This window comes from Lepidochelys kempii, chromosome 5, assembly GCF_965140265.1.
Source record: "Lepidochelys kempii isolate rLepKem1 chromosome 5, rLepKem1.hap2, whole genome shotgun sequence".
NCBI lineage: Eukaryota > Metazoa > Chordata > Testudines > Cheloniidae > Lepidochelys > Lepidochelys kempii.
Window position 1 is genome coordinate 133,376,609 of NC_133260.1, and position 12,514 is coordinate 133,389,122.

The following is a 12,514-nucleotide window of genomic DNA, read 5'->3' on the forward strand; positions in this document are numbered from 1 at the left end:
CCTGAACATAGCCATTATATGAACAACATACCCTCATATCTCAATGTCTGTACTTTGACCCGTTAACCTTTTACTCCCAATCAGGGATATTGCAAATTATGTATTCCTTACGTCATCTGATCTTAAATCGAACTTTGCACCCCTTGATAATCTGTACCTTATTCCCTGATAACCAGAAACTTCTAAGCTTAAACTCTGTACCATTTCTTTTATTTTAACATCATCTTAATAAAATTATTAAATCTAGCCTGTCTGACTCATGAAAGACAACCCCCCCCCCCCCCAGCCTCTGTTTAAACCAAAACCCATCAGAGAAAAAAACTTGCAGAGAGCAGGGCAGGGCATTGGGATACACACCCAGACCCCTCCTGACACGGGTGACAAGATTAAGACATCTCCATTAGCATACAGAATGAAGAACAGAGACAACTCCCCTAGCCTCATCTGCATGAAAGATGGGACAGGGAGTCATCTCAATTTGCATACAGAATGGACAACAGAGAACCACACTGAACTCGGGGACCAGAAAAGCAGGGTCTCTAAGGTGCCACAAGTACTCCTTTTCTTACGGCATCATGGGAATCTCTGCTCCAGATGTTAATGAACCTACGCCTGCACACACCCAGCTCAGTAATTAACAGACCAATTCTAGTAATAAATCCTTGATTGATATCCAAAATATTGAAGCAGCCTAGTTGTATTGTGAGCTCCCTGGAAGAAAACACCACCCATAGCCAAGAGTGATCAGCTCCTATTGTCTAGCCTAAAGAAAACCCTTGAGTCATCAGTTTACCTATAAACAAATCTAGTGTTCTCCCTTGAACCGTTGTATTTTTTCTACAAAAACCCTTACCTATGCCCAAGTAAGTGTTCTGATGCTTAGATCCAAACTACACATCAGTTCCACTGGGACTCCATCTCCTGACTGATGGTGCTGGGGGCTCTGCCTGTCTCCAGCACTCAGGACCCTGAGCTACCACCATCACCTGGGAACGCCGACCAGTTCAAGCCTCATGGAGTGGGTGAGATCCCCCTCTTCTCTCTCACTGTTTTCCTTTCTACCTCAGGTATTAACCTTTAATAATGTATGTTATGTTGGTTTAGCCCTCCTTGTGTAGTTATCACTATTATTCAATAAATAACTTTCATGGTTAGGCTGGTTGCTTCTCTCTCTCACTCTCTCTGAACTTTACTCTTTTGTGTTTTTAGCTTCCCCCATTTACTCTGCAGCAACGCTTCTTTTACCTAAGCTAAAGATCCCTGGGGTGCCCAAAAATACTGTGGGGTTTGCTCATCAAATGGGTTACTACCAGTACAATTGTGACGTGAACGTGGGATAGGGATGTGTTAAACCTGTGGCTCAGACCATTGAGTACAGGGACAGATAAGGGGATCAGCTTGAGAGTGCTGATTGACCCGGTCCACTCAGACTTGCCCGGTTTGTTTGTGTGTGTGTTCGTGTACATTCATCTAGTTCTAGGGCTGGAGGAACCCAGTCCTGGGGAACGTAGGTCCTGCAGGATAGCTCCATTGGGAGGGGACCTGCAGAAGGAAGGAGTAGAGCTCCATATGAACACAGAAGTGACATAAGCAGCACATTAATAGAATTACAGAATCCCCCTCTCCCCTGCCCCAGAAGAGTAACCCAAGTAAATGAATATGCCCCAAAGTAATGGGCACATCTGGTAACATGGCACAGAGGAGATTAACCACTTTTGGTGGGGAGGGAAGGAAGCATGCCCTGCCATGTGGAAAGCATCTGTAGTTAAGACCAATTAAGGAGGCATCTCTTGGCAGCAACCAAAATAACTGGATGGAAAGTAGAGAAGGAAGGAGCATCTCAACGCTCTCCTTGTTGCAAAAAGGTAGGATTGTTTGCTTCCACCCAGCACAAATGGAGACTGATGTAGCCTAGCTTGATGTCTTCACAAAACAGACATTCTCAGTGCTGTACATATATACCTAGGGCTGAACCCTCTAATGGGTGTCCATTGGAACCAACATGTGAAGTACATTAACAGGAGTAAAAAGAAAAGGAGTACTTGTGGCACCTTAGAGACTAGCCAATTTATTTGAGCATAAGCTTTCGTGAGCTACAGCTCACTTCATCGGATGCATACCGTGGAAACTGCAGCAGACTTTATATATACACAGAGAATATGAAACAATACCTCCTCCCACCCCACTGTCCTGCTGGTAATAGCTTATCTAAAGTGATCATCAGGTGGGCCATTTCCAGCACAAATCCAGGTTTTCTCACCCTCCACCCTCCCACACAAATTCACTCTCCTGCTGGTGATAGCCCATCCAAAGTGACAACTCTTTACACAATGTGCATGACAATCAAGTTGGGCTATTTCCTGCACAAATCCAGGTTTTCTCACATCCCCCCCACCCCCATACACACACAAACTCACTCTCCTGCTGGTAATAGCTCATCCAAACTGACCACTCTCCAAGTTTAAATCCAAGTTAAACCAGAACATCTGTGGGGGGCGGGGGTAGGAAAAAACAAGAGGACACAGGCTACCTTGCATAATGACTTAGCCACTCCCAGTCTCTATTTAAGCCTAAATTAATAGTATCCAATTTGCAAATGAATTCCAATTCAGCAGTTTCTCGCTGGAGTCTGGATTTGAAGTTTTTTTGTTTTAAGATAGCGACCTTCATGTCTGTGATTGCGTGACCAGAGAGATTGAAGTGTTCTCCGACTGGTTTATGAATGTTATAATTCTTGACATCTGATTTGTGTCCATTTATTCTTTTACGTAGAGACTGTCCAGTTTGACCAATGTACATGGCAGAGGGGCATTGCTGGCACATGATGGCATATATCACATTGGTGGATGTGCAGGTGAACGAGCCTCTGATAGTGTGGCTGATGTTATTAGGCCCTGTGATGGTGTCCCCTGAATAGATATGTGGACACAGTTGGCAACGGGCTTTGTTGCAAGGATAAGTTCCTGGGTTAGTGGTTCTGTTGTGTGGTATGTGGTTGTTGGTGAGTATTTGCTTCAGGGTGCGGGGCTGTCTGTAGGCAAGGACTGGCCTGTCTCCCAAGATTTGTGAGAGTGCTGGGTCATCCTTTAGGATAGGTTGTAGATCCTTAATAATGCGTTGGAGGGGTTTTAGTTGGGGGCTGAAGATGACGGCTAGTGGCGTTCTGTTATTTTCTTTGTTAGGCCTGTCCTGTAGTAGGTAACTTCTGGGAACTCTTCTGGCTCTATCAATCTGTTTCTTTACTTCTGCAGGTGGGTATTGTAGTTGTAAGAAAGCTTGACAGAGATCTTGTAGGTGTTTGTCTCTGTCTGAGGGGTTGGAGCAAATGCGGTTGTATCGCAGAGCTTGGCTGTAGACGATGGATCGTGTGGTGTGGTCAGGGTGAAAGCTGGAGGCATGCAGGTAGGAATAGCGGTCAGTAGGTTTCCGGTATAGGGTGGTGTTTATGTGACCATTGTTTATTAGCACTGTAGTGTCCAGAAAGTGGATCTCTTGTGTGGACTGGACCAGGCTGAGGTTGGTGGTGGGATGGAAATTGTTGAAATCATGGTGGAATTCCTCAAGGGCTTCTTTTCCATGGGTCCAGATGATGAAGATGTCATCAATATAGCGCAAGTAGAGTAGGGGCTTTAGGGGACGAGAGCTGAGGAAGCGTTGTTCTAAATCATCCATAAAAATGTTGGCATACTGTGGGGCCATGCGGGTACCCATAGCAGTGCCGCTGATCTGAGGGTATACATTGTCCCCAAATGTAAAATAGTTATGGGTAAGGACAAAGTCACAAAGTTCAGCCACCAGGTTAGCCGTGACATTATCGGGGATAGTGTTCTTGACGGCTTGTAGTCCATCTTTGTGTGGAATGTTGGTGTAGAGGGCTTCTACAGCCATAGCGGCCAGGATGGTGTTATCAGGAAGATCACCGATGGATTGAAGTTTCCTCAGGAAGTCAGTGGTGTCTCGAAGGTAGCTGGGAGTGCTGGTAGCGTAGGGCCTGAGGAGGGAGTCTACATAGCCAGACAATCCTGCTGTCAGGGTGCCAATGCCTGAGATGATGGGGCGCCCAGGATTTCCAGGTTTATGGATCTTGGGTAGTAGATAGAATATCCCAGGTCGGGGTTCCAGGGGTATGTCTGTGCGGATTTGATCTTGTGCTTTTTCAGGAAGTTTCTTGAGCAAATGCTGTAGTTGCTTTTGGTAACTCTCAGTGGGATCAGAGGGTAATGGCTTGTAGAAACTCGTGTTGGAGAGCTGCCGAGCAGCCTCTTGTTCATATTCCGACCTATTCATGATGACGACAGCACCTCCTTTGTCAGCCTTTTTGATTATGATGTCAGAGTTGTTTCTGAGGCTGTGGATGGCATTGCGTTCCGCATGGCTGAGGTTATGGGGCAAGTGATGCTGCTTTTCCACAATTTCAGCCCGTGCACGTCGGCGGAAGCACTCTATGTAGAAGTCCAGTCTGCTGTTTCGACCTTCAGGAGGAGTCCACCTAGAATCCCTCTTTCTGTAGTGTTGGTAGGGAGACCTCTGTGGATTAGTATGCTGTTCAGAGGTATTTTGGAAATATTCCTTGAGTCGGAGATGTCGAAAATAGGATTCTAGGTCACCACAGAACTGTATCATGTTTGAGGGGGTGGAGGGACAGAAGGAAATGGCTGGAAATGCCCACCTGATGATCACTTTAGATAAGCTATTACCAGCAGGACAGTGGGGTGGGAGGAGGTATTGTTTCATATTCTCTGTGTATATATAAAGTCTGCTGCAGTTTCCACGGTATGCATCCGATGAAGTGAGCTGTAGCTCACGAAAGCTTATGCTCAAATAAATTGGTTAGTCTCTAAGGTGCCACAAGTCCTCCTTTTCTTTTTGCGAATACAGACTAACACGGCTGTTACTCTGAAACCTGTCATTAACAGGAGTGTGGCCCACTATTCCAGAGCAAGCTTGAGTTGTTCTCTTAGAAAGGTGGATGTTAGCAGGTAGCATAGTGGATACCTTTCTGCTACCCGAGTCCCTAAGGGACTGCCTATATTGCAATGAAAGACCTGCAGCATGGGCATGGCAGGTCCTGGTCATATGGTTGCCAAACCTCCAGGATTAATCTTTAATTAAAGATGATGTCATATGATGAAAACTCCAGGAATACATCCAACCAAACTTGGCAACTCTACCTGGCCAGCTGACTTGTGGGGATCTCAGAGCCCGGTCTCCTGCCTGAGCCCAAATGTCTACATTGCAATTTTATAGCCCTACAGCCTGAGCCCCACAAGCCTGAGTCACCTGACCTAGGCTCTGAGACTTGTTGCCAAGGATTTTTTAATTGTAGTGTAGACCTACCCTTAGAGACCTGGTGCCACAAAGATTGCACCCCAACCATTACCACAGGTACTAAATTGGGACCAGAAGATTCTTAACACATACACCACTAAGGGAAATGCAAACATACAAAACCAAATACCAATAGAGTGCAGCACACTGGTAGATAAGGTGATGTGATCGGGCACACCCTTCCTGTACGCCCCCCTTGTGGCCTTTTCTGGCCCTGCAGTTGTGTTGTGCTCAACACCCTTCAAGTTCTTTCAATCAATTGTCCAGTCTTAGGTTGGTTCAGAACATGTACCCTCTTCATGGGGTCTGATTTATTAAGTGGTTCTACAAAGTATAAATCCCTTTGTTAGTCGCTCCAGGTCACCCCACTCTAGGTCCATATAAGAGTCCTAGTCAGCTCTCACCCTGGTTCAGGAGATGCCCCAAACTGGGGTTGTGCTTCAAATGGTCATTCCCTCAATACAGGAGTTCCCAGCTCTTCCCTTGAAGCCAGGCTGTGAGTTCACCCATCCCTCTGTCTCTCCTTAAGCAAGAGGCCCCAGCTCTTCTCCTTAGAAACATAAGAAAGGCCACATTGGGTCAGACCAATGTTCCATCTAGCCCACTATCCTGTCTTCCGACAGTGGCCAGGGCCAGGTGCTTTAGAAGAAATGAACAGAACAGGGCAATTTTGAGTGATTTATCCCCTGTCATCCAGTCCCAGCTTCTAGCAGTCAGAGGTTTAGGGACACCTACAATCCTTGGAGCTGGGTTGTAATTTAGCCAGCTGTAGGTTCTTAGTCAGCTTCTCCCTCCACTGGCCCCTTTTCCCCAGGTAGTCCCCAGGCTGAGAGGGTTCAGCAGGCCAGCCTTCTCCTGTTGGTGTTTGCCCAACTGTGAGGGAGGAGGCAGCATTTATGCTCATCCCTTCCCCTAACTCATCCGTAATTGGTTGGGTGAGAAGAGAGCCTTGCCTAGCCCTTTCAGCCAGGCTTCTGGCTCTGGGCCCTTAAAGACACAGTGACAGGATTTCCTCCTGAGCACCACTCATTCCCAGTACCTCTTCATCCCTATCAATATCTCCTATGTCTTGTGTATATAGATTGTGTCTTTCAAAATCACAAAGGGCCACCCCACATGATGGGGGCATGGGCTGACGGCTCACCATTTTACACTTAAGGAGGCAGACTACCTCGTCACAGGTGGTCAGTCCATTTTAACGCCCTAGCTCTGGCTGCTCACCATTGTCTCAATACTGACCTACCTCTGAATATAGAGTGCTTGTATCATAGCAGTTAGAGGTCAGAAGAGCTAGCTATGGGAAGAACTATATTGCCACTGTGGGGTGTTTAGTTAAAGTGCCCATCTAGTAAAGAAAAACTGTTGGCTACCAGCCCCAGTGGTGCCTAACGCATGGTTTAAGGAGAAGGCTAGTCTTGTGATAAAGGCATTGGACTGGGATTCAGGAGATGTGGTTCAATTCCTGGCTCTGCCATAGACTTACTGGGTGACTCTGAGCAAGTCACTCCCTCTCTGGGCCTCAATTCCCCATCTGTAAAGGAAGCAGGGTAATACTTCCTTTGTCATATCTATTTAGGCAGTAAGCTCTTCAGAAGAAGAATGGTCTCTTACTACATCTATACAGAGCACAGTGAGGCATCCAAGAGCTTACGGGCCTCTAGACACTATTGTTCTCTTACAAGAAAGCTATCTGGGCCATCGCCTCCCAGGGCAGAATTGTTCCCGGCAATCCAGTTCTTTCAGTAACGGCCTCCGGATTTGGCCCTAGGATTCTATTTTTCACCTCTGTGTTTGATAAACATCCCAGTTCTTCATGTAGCACGTTTAGAATGTGAATGACTTGTACCGATAATGTCCCCATTTTTATAATCATTGGATCCTTTGTACAAAATTCTAGTGCAATGGTACAAAACAGTACAGCTTGCAACAGTGACATTGCAGGGTTTGGGGTAATTGCTGTAGAATAGTGTTCTATTTTCTTTTGCTAAAGGAGACATACTAGGTTACAGCCTGATCCAAAGCCCACTGAATGCATTAGAAAGTCGCCCATTGACTTTAGAGCAGGCTCTAGAATTTATTTTGGACACGCCTCTGTATTATTGATGTTAGTGGGAGTTTTGCTATTGACTTCAGTGACTGCAGGAACAAGCCACTGGCTAAGAGAGAAAGCCAGGTTACCAGTCAATATGCAAGGGGCAATAATTAATCATAGATCTGCAATCAGGTAAATAGCAACAGATAGAAATGCTCTTTACTGGCTGAAATATGGAAAGTAGGTCCTTGCTCTCTTCATGCAACAGCCTCCATGGTAGTGGAGATTTAGTGGCATGTTGTTTGCCATGCTTAGCACAGGGTCTCTGCAACAGCTCTGTTAGCTATGCTGACTCTGAACACCATGAGAGGAACATGAACTGAGCAGTGTAAGTGTGTGTAGGGCGGGGGGGAATCAGTGGATTTCTTATCCTGCTGGATTTGATTAAAAAAAGGCTATCAAAGGCACGATCGGAAAAGGTTATTGTGAGAAAGAGTGCAGTGTAGCAACGGCAACACAATTGTCAGTCTCTGATTTTAGGCTATGGTGATGGATCCTGGTACTGAATAGGTACTACAACTGGACACCAATAAGGATCCTCGAATGATATTTAAAGGGACAATATTTAGCTTGCTGGGAAACTCCAGAAACCACTGACCGGGAAAAGACTGATGCTGGTCTGATATGTTTCAGGGAACTATTTGAAAGATGGTTAATAAGTCATTCATATGCATTTAAGATTGCTCCCTACGAAATTTTTTAGACATAAGGGAATTGCCTGAGATGACCAAGTGAAAACAGGGGTGAGCAATGCACGACTGACTTTTGTTCTTTGAAGGCAAAGTTAGAAAGGACAGGGGGAGAATGGACAGCTTAACTGCTGACCTGTGGGTCAGAGGTCACTTTAAAGTCACATCCTTAAATCTTTAAAGCCAGAGATAAAGCAACAGACTCTAAATCCATCGGTTTTCATTGCTGTAATTGTACTTTTAAAGCAGCAGGTGCAAAGGGAAGAATCAAAGGGGGGAATGGTTCAAAGAATCAACTCTAATAAATATTAGGTTCACGTAAGGTACATATTTCTATGTTTCGCTCAAACACAGAAATAACAGATACTTTTGTTGATGTATCAGTATGTTATGGCTTGATGTTGGCCTACCTCTGCTTCCATTCAAGTCAATGGTAAAACTCCAGTCGGAGCAGAGTTAGGCCAATGCTGAGCAGTTCTGAAAATCCCACCCTTCATGTATGAATATACATCCCAGCTACACATGCTTTAGTCTGATGACAGGGATTATAAACCACATAGTTGATTAAGGCAGGAATCTTGGAGCCCAAGGCTCCTGGATTCAAGTTTTGCGGGGTCTTCCTACAGAGGGACCACAGATTCATAGATTCCAAGGCCAGAAGGGACCACTGTGATCAGCTAGTGTGACCTCCTGCACAGCATAGGCCATAGACCTGCCCTGGGTTAATTCCTGTTTGAACTAGAGCATAGCTTTGAGCAAGACATCTGTGATGGGGTGGCTAAACCACACACTGGAGAGTTAAAGGTGCAGGAACAAGTCTGGGCCTGGGAAGCCCCGCCCCACCAGTCTACGGGGCATGCTCCAGTTGGAGAAAGGACTTTAAAGGGTGTCTCTTCAGCACAGCAGGATAGCGGGAGGAGAGAGGCAGGCCTGCACTCACCGCTGCAGAGGGACTACGCCAGGAAGGATTCCCAGAGGGAGCTCTGCTTCACAGAGCTGACATTCTACCCAGCTGCGACCCGTGGACCAGTTCACTGGGGACAACCGCCAGCCACAACATGCTCCAAGGGGTGGGGCAGAGACACAGGAAGAGACCCAGGCGACAGCGTTAGCCGGACTGCAGGAGTATGGTGCTCAAGAGGGCCCCTGGGTCACAACCTGGTGGAGTGGGAGGGCCTGGGTTCCCCTACCCCATAATTGCCAGGCGGGGCTGCTACCATTAGCTGCAATCACTAGGCATGGAGGCTCTCCCCACTCACCATGTCTTATCTTGATCTTAAAAATGTCCAGCAATGGAGACTCCATCACAACCCTTCATAGGCTCCAAGAATGTGCCAGCCATGGGGTGGAAGCAGCATTACACCTCATGAGGGGTTCTCCCTAGCCAAGCCCCATTGCCAAGGAGGGGCATGGCAGGGGAAATCATTGCTCATGATTAAGGGCCTGATTCAAAGTTTAATGAAATTAACGGAAGTCTTCCTGTAGACATCAGCGGCCTTGCATTAGATAGTCAACATGTATAACATTTGTTATTCACCCACCAAAATCCACAAAGAAATCAACTTTAAAATCGTGGTACAGGCCAAGCAAGGCAAAGAAAGTCATAGTCACAGGGGAAATGTGTACCATGCTTATCATAGAATCATAGAATATCAGGATTGGAAGGGACCTCAGGAGGTCATCTAGTCCAACCCCCTGCTCAAAGCCAGACCAACCCCCAATTAAATCATCCCAGCCAGGGCTTTGTCAAGTTTGATCTTAAAAACCTCAAAGGAAGTAGATTCCACCACCTCCCTAGGCAATACATTCCCGTGCTTCACCACCCTCCTAGTGAAAAAGTTTTTCCTAAAATCCAACCTAAACCTCCCCCACTGCAACTTGAGACCATTACTCCTCATTCTGTCATCTGCTACCACTGAGAACAGTCTAGATCCATCCTCTTTGGAACCCCCTTTCAGGTAGTTGAAAGCAGCTGTCAAATCCCCCCTCATTCTTCTCTACTGCAGACTAAACAATCCCAGTTCTTTCAGCCTCTCCTCAGAAGTCATGTGTTCCAGTCCCCTAATCATTTTTGTTGCCCTCCGCTGGACTCTATCCAACTTTTCCACAGCCTTCTTGTAGTGTGGGGCCCAAAACTAGACACAGTACTCCAGATGAGGCCTCACCAATGTCAAATAGAGGGGAATGATCACGTCCCTCGATCTGCTGGCAATGCCCATACCTATATAGCCCAAAATGCCATTGGCCTTCCGCTTCAGTGGGTAGGTTCTCCACTGAACGTGTAACTCCTGTTATTACTGACTAGAAAAGGGAAGCCTTAAGAAGAATGTTGAGTTAGTGTGTGTCTCAGAACCGGAGAGAACAGCTGACACTTTATTATCCTTCCCTGGAATCTCCTTACTTGATCACTTAGAGAACTGGCCATTTACTAGGTGGATGACACTTGGAAATGGCTTTTAGACCAGGGCTAGTGTGGATGGTCACCAAATTCCCCCACAAATCCACACTTCCAGAAACACTCATGGCTCTCGGTCCTGGCTCCCCTCGTTTCGCTGCCTAACCATTGTTCTGGGAAACAGCAAGGTTCTGGAGTAGGGAATATGAGTTGCTGTGAGACAGGCAAAGAGGGAAGAAATTGGGTGGGGAGTGGCGTCAGAACAGGTAGGTATGTGAGGTGAGGACCAACAGTGTTAGGCAGGTAGAAGACTGTTCTTCAGAGGGGGCAAGGGAGACAGACTGATCAGAAAGGGGGGAAGGGGTGAGGGTGTCTGAGCACACTCAAAGAAGACAGGGCAGGCTGTGGAACTAGTATTCACCTCCTCAGGAGATGAGTGGCTCTCGCGTAAGAGGACTTAACTTTGGTGCTGTACTTAAATGTGCTTTTCATCTGCAAAGTCCCTTCTTTATTAGACAACCCAATACTTGTCTCACGAGAGTTGTACGGGGCACTAGAGTGTAGTTTGGAGATGAACCTGGGCAGTTCTGACCCTAGCGTACTGTAAGTGACTCTACAGGTGAAAGAAAGCATAGAGTCAAATAAGTAAAAATCTTCAATTAAATCAAACTGTACCATAGTATCTCTATGGATAGAAATTCCACGCTTGAATAATATGAGTATAACAGCAGGAATATACTACTGACCACCTGACCAGGATGGTGACGGGGACTGTGAAATGCACAGAGAGATGCTACAAAAACAGCAAATGCAATAGGAATAATAATGGGGGATTTCAGCTAGCCTAATAGTGGCTTGGAACATGTCACCTCAGGATGGAACGCAGAGATAAAATTTCTAGCCACCACGAAATGTCTGTTTCTTGGAGAAGCTGGTCCTGGAATCCACAAGGGGAGAGACAATTCTTGATTTAGACCTAAGCGGTGCACTGAATCTGGTCCAAGCGGTGAATATAGCTGAACTGCTCAGTAATAGCAACCTTAGTGAAATTAAATATAACATCCTTCTGGGAGGGAAAATACCAAAGAAACCCGCCACAGTAACATTTAACTTTGAAAAGGGGAACTACACAAAAATGAGGAAGCTAGTTAGCTGGAAATTAAAATGAACAATCACAAGAATGAAATGCCTCCAAGCTGCATGGAAACTATTTAAAAACACCATAATAGTGGTTCAAACTAAATGCACACCCCAAATAAAAACCTAAGAGGAAGCAGACCATAAAAATGCCAGCCTGGCTAAACAGCAGGGTAAAAGAGGTCATTCGAGGCAAAAAGGCAAATTTTCCATTGACTTGGCTGAGACTAGAGATGGGCCAACATGAAGCATTGCACAGACCCTCTCATGGGGGCATCTATTTCAGCCCTTTCCTCTGAATTACACCATGGCTCAGTGGCGGAGTTCATAGGGAGGTGGGGGGGAAGCTCAGAGGAATTAGGTTTATGTATGGTGCCTTTTCAACCATATTATGCAATTGACAAAAGGGGGTGTATGACACATGTTTTCACACAGGGCTGGAAAATGAGCCTACCCTGCCCTCACATGGCAGCGACAGCTCCTGTCCCCCAGGGCTGGACCCAGCTTCCAGCTCTGGGCATTGTGACCTGGGGCCACCATTCAGGTTTGTCCTGGCTGCCCCTCCTTCTTGAAGAAGGCGCAGCTGGGCCAAATTGGAGTGAGTGGTGAATGTGTTGCAACATGGATCACAGTGCCAGGTCACCGCGTGCACCATGTCACAATGCCTGGAGTCGGGATCTAGGCCTAGCCACGCGGGACAGGAACTACTGCTGCTGGGTGAATGCAGGTTCGCTCTCCAGCCCACTGCCAATAACCAATCAACCTTTTCCCTCTCTGCGCATCGCAGTTGGCTTTGTCCCGACTGTGACTGCTTTCGTTATTCCTAAGTGAGCTGCAGTACATGAGTGGTCAGTTGCCGAGGCTTTTAAATGG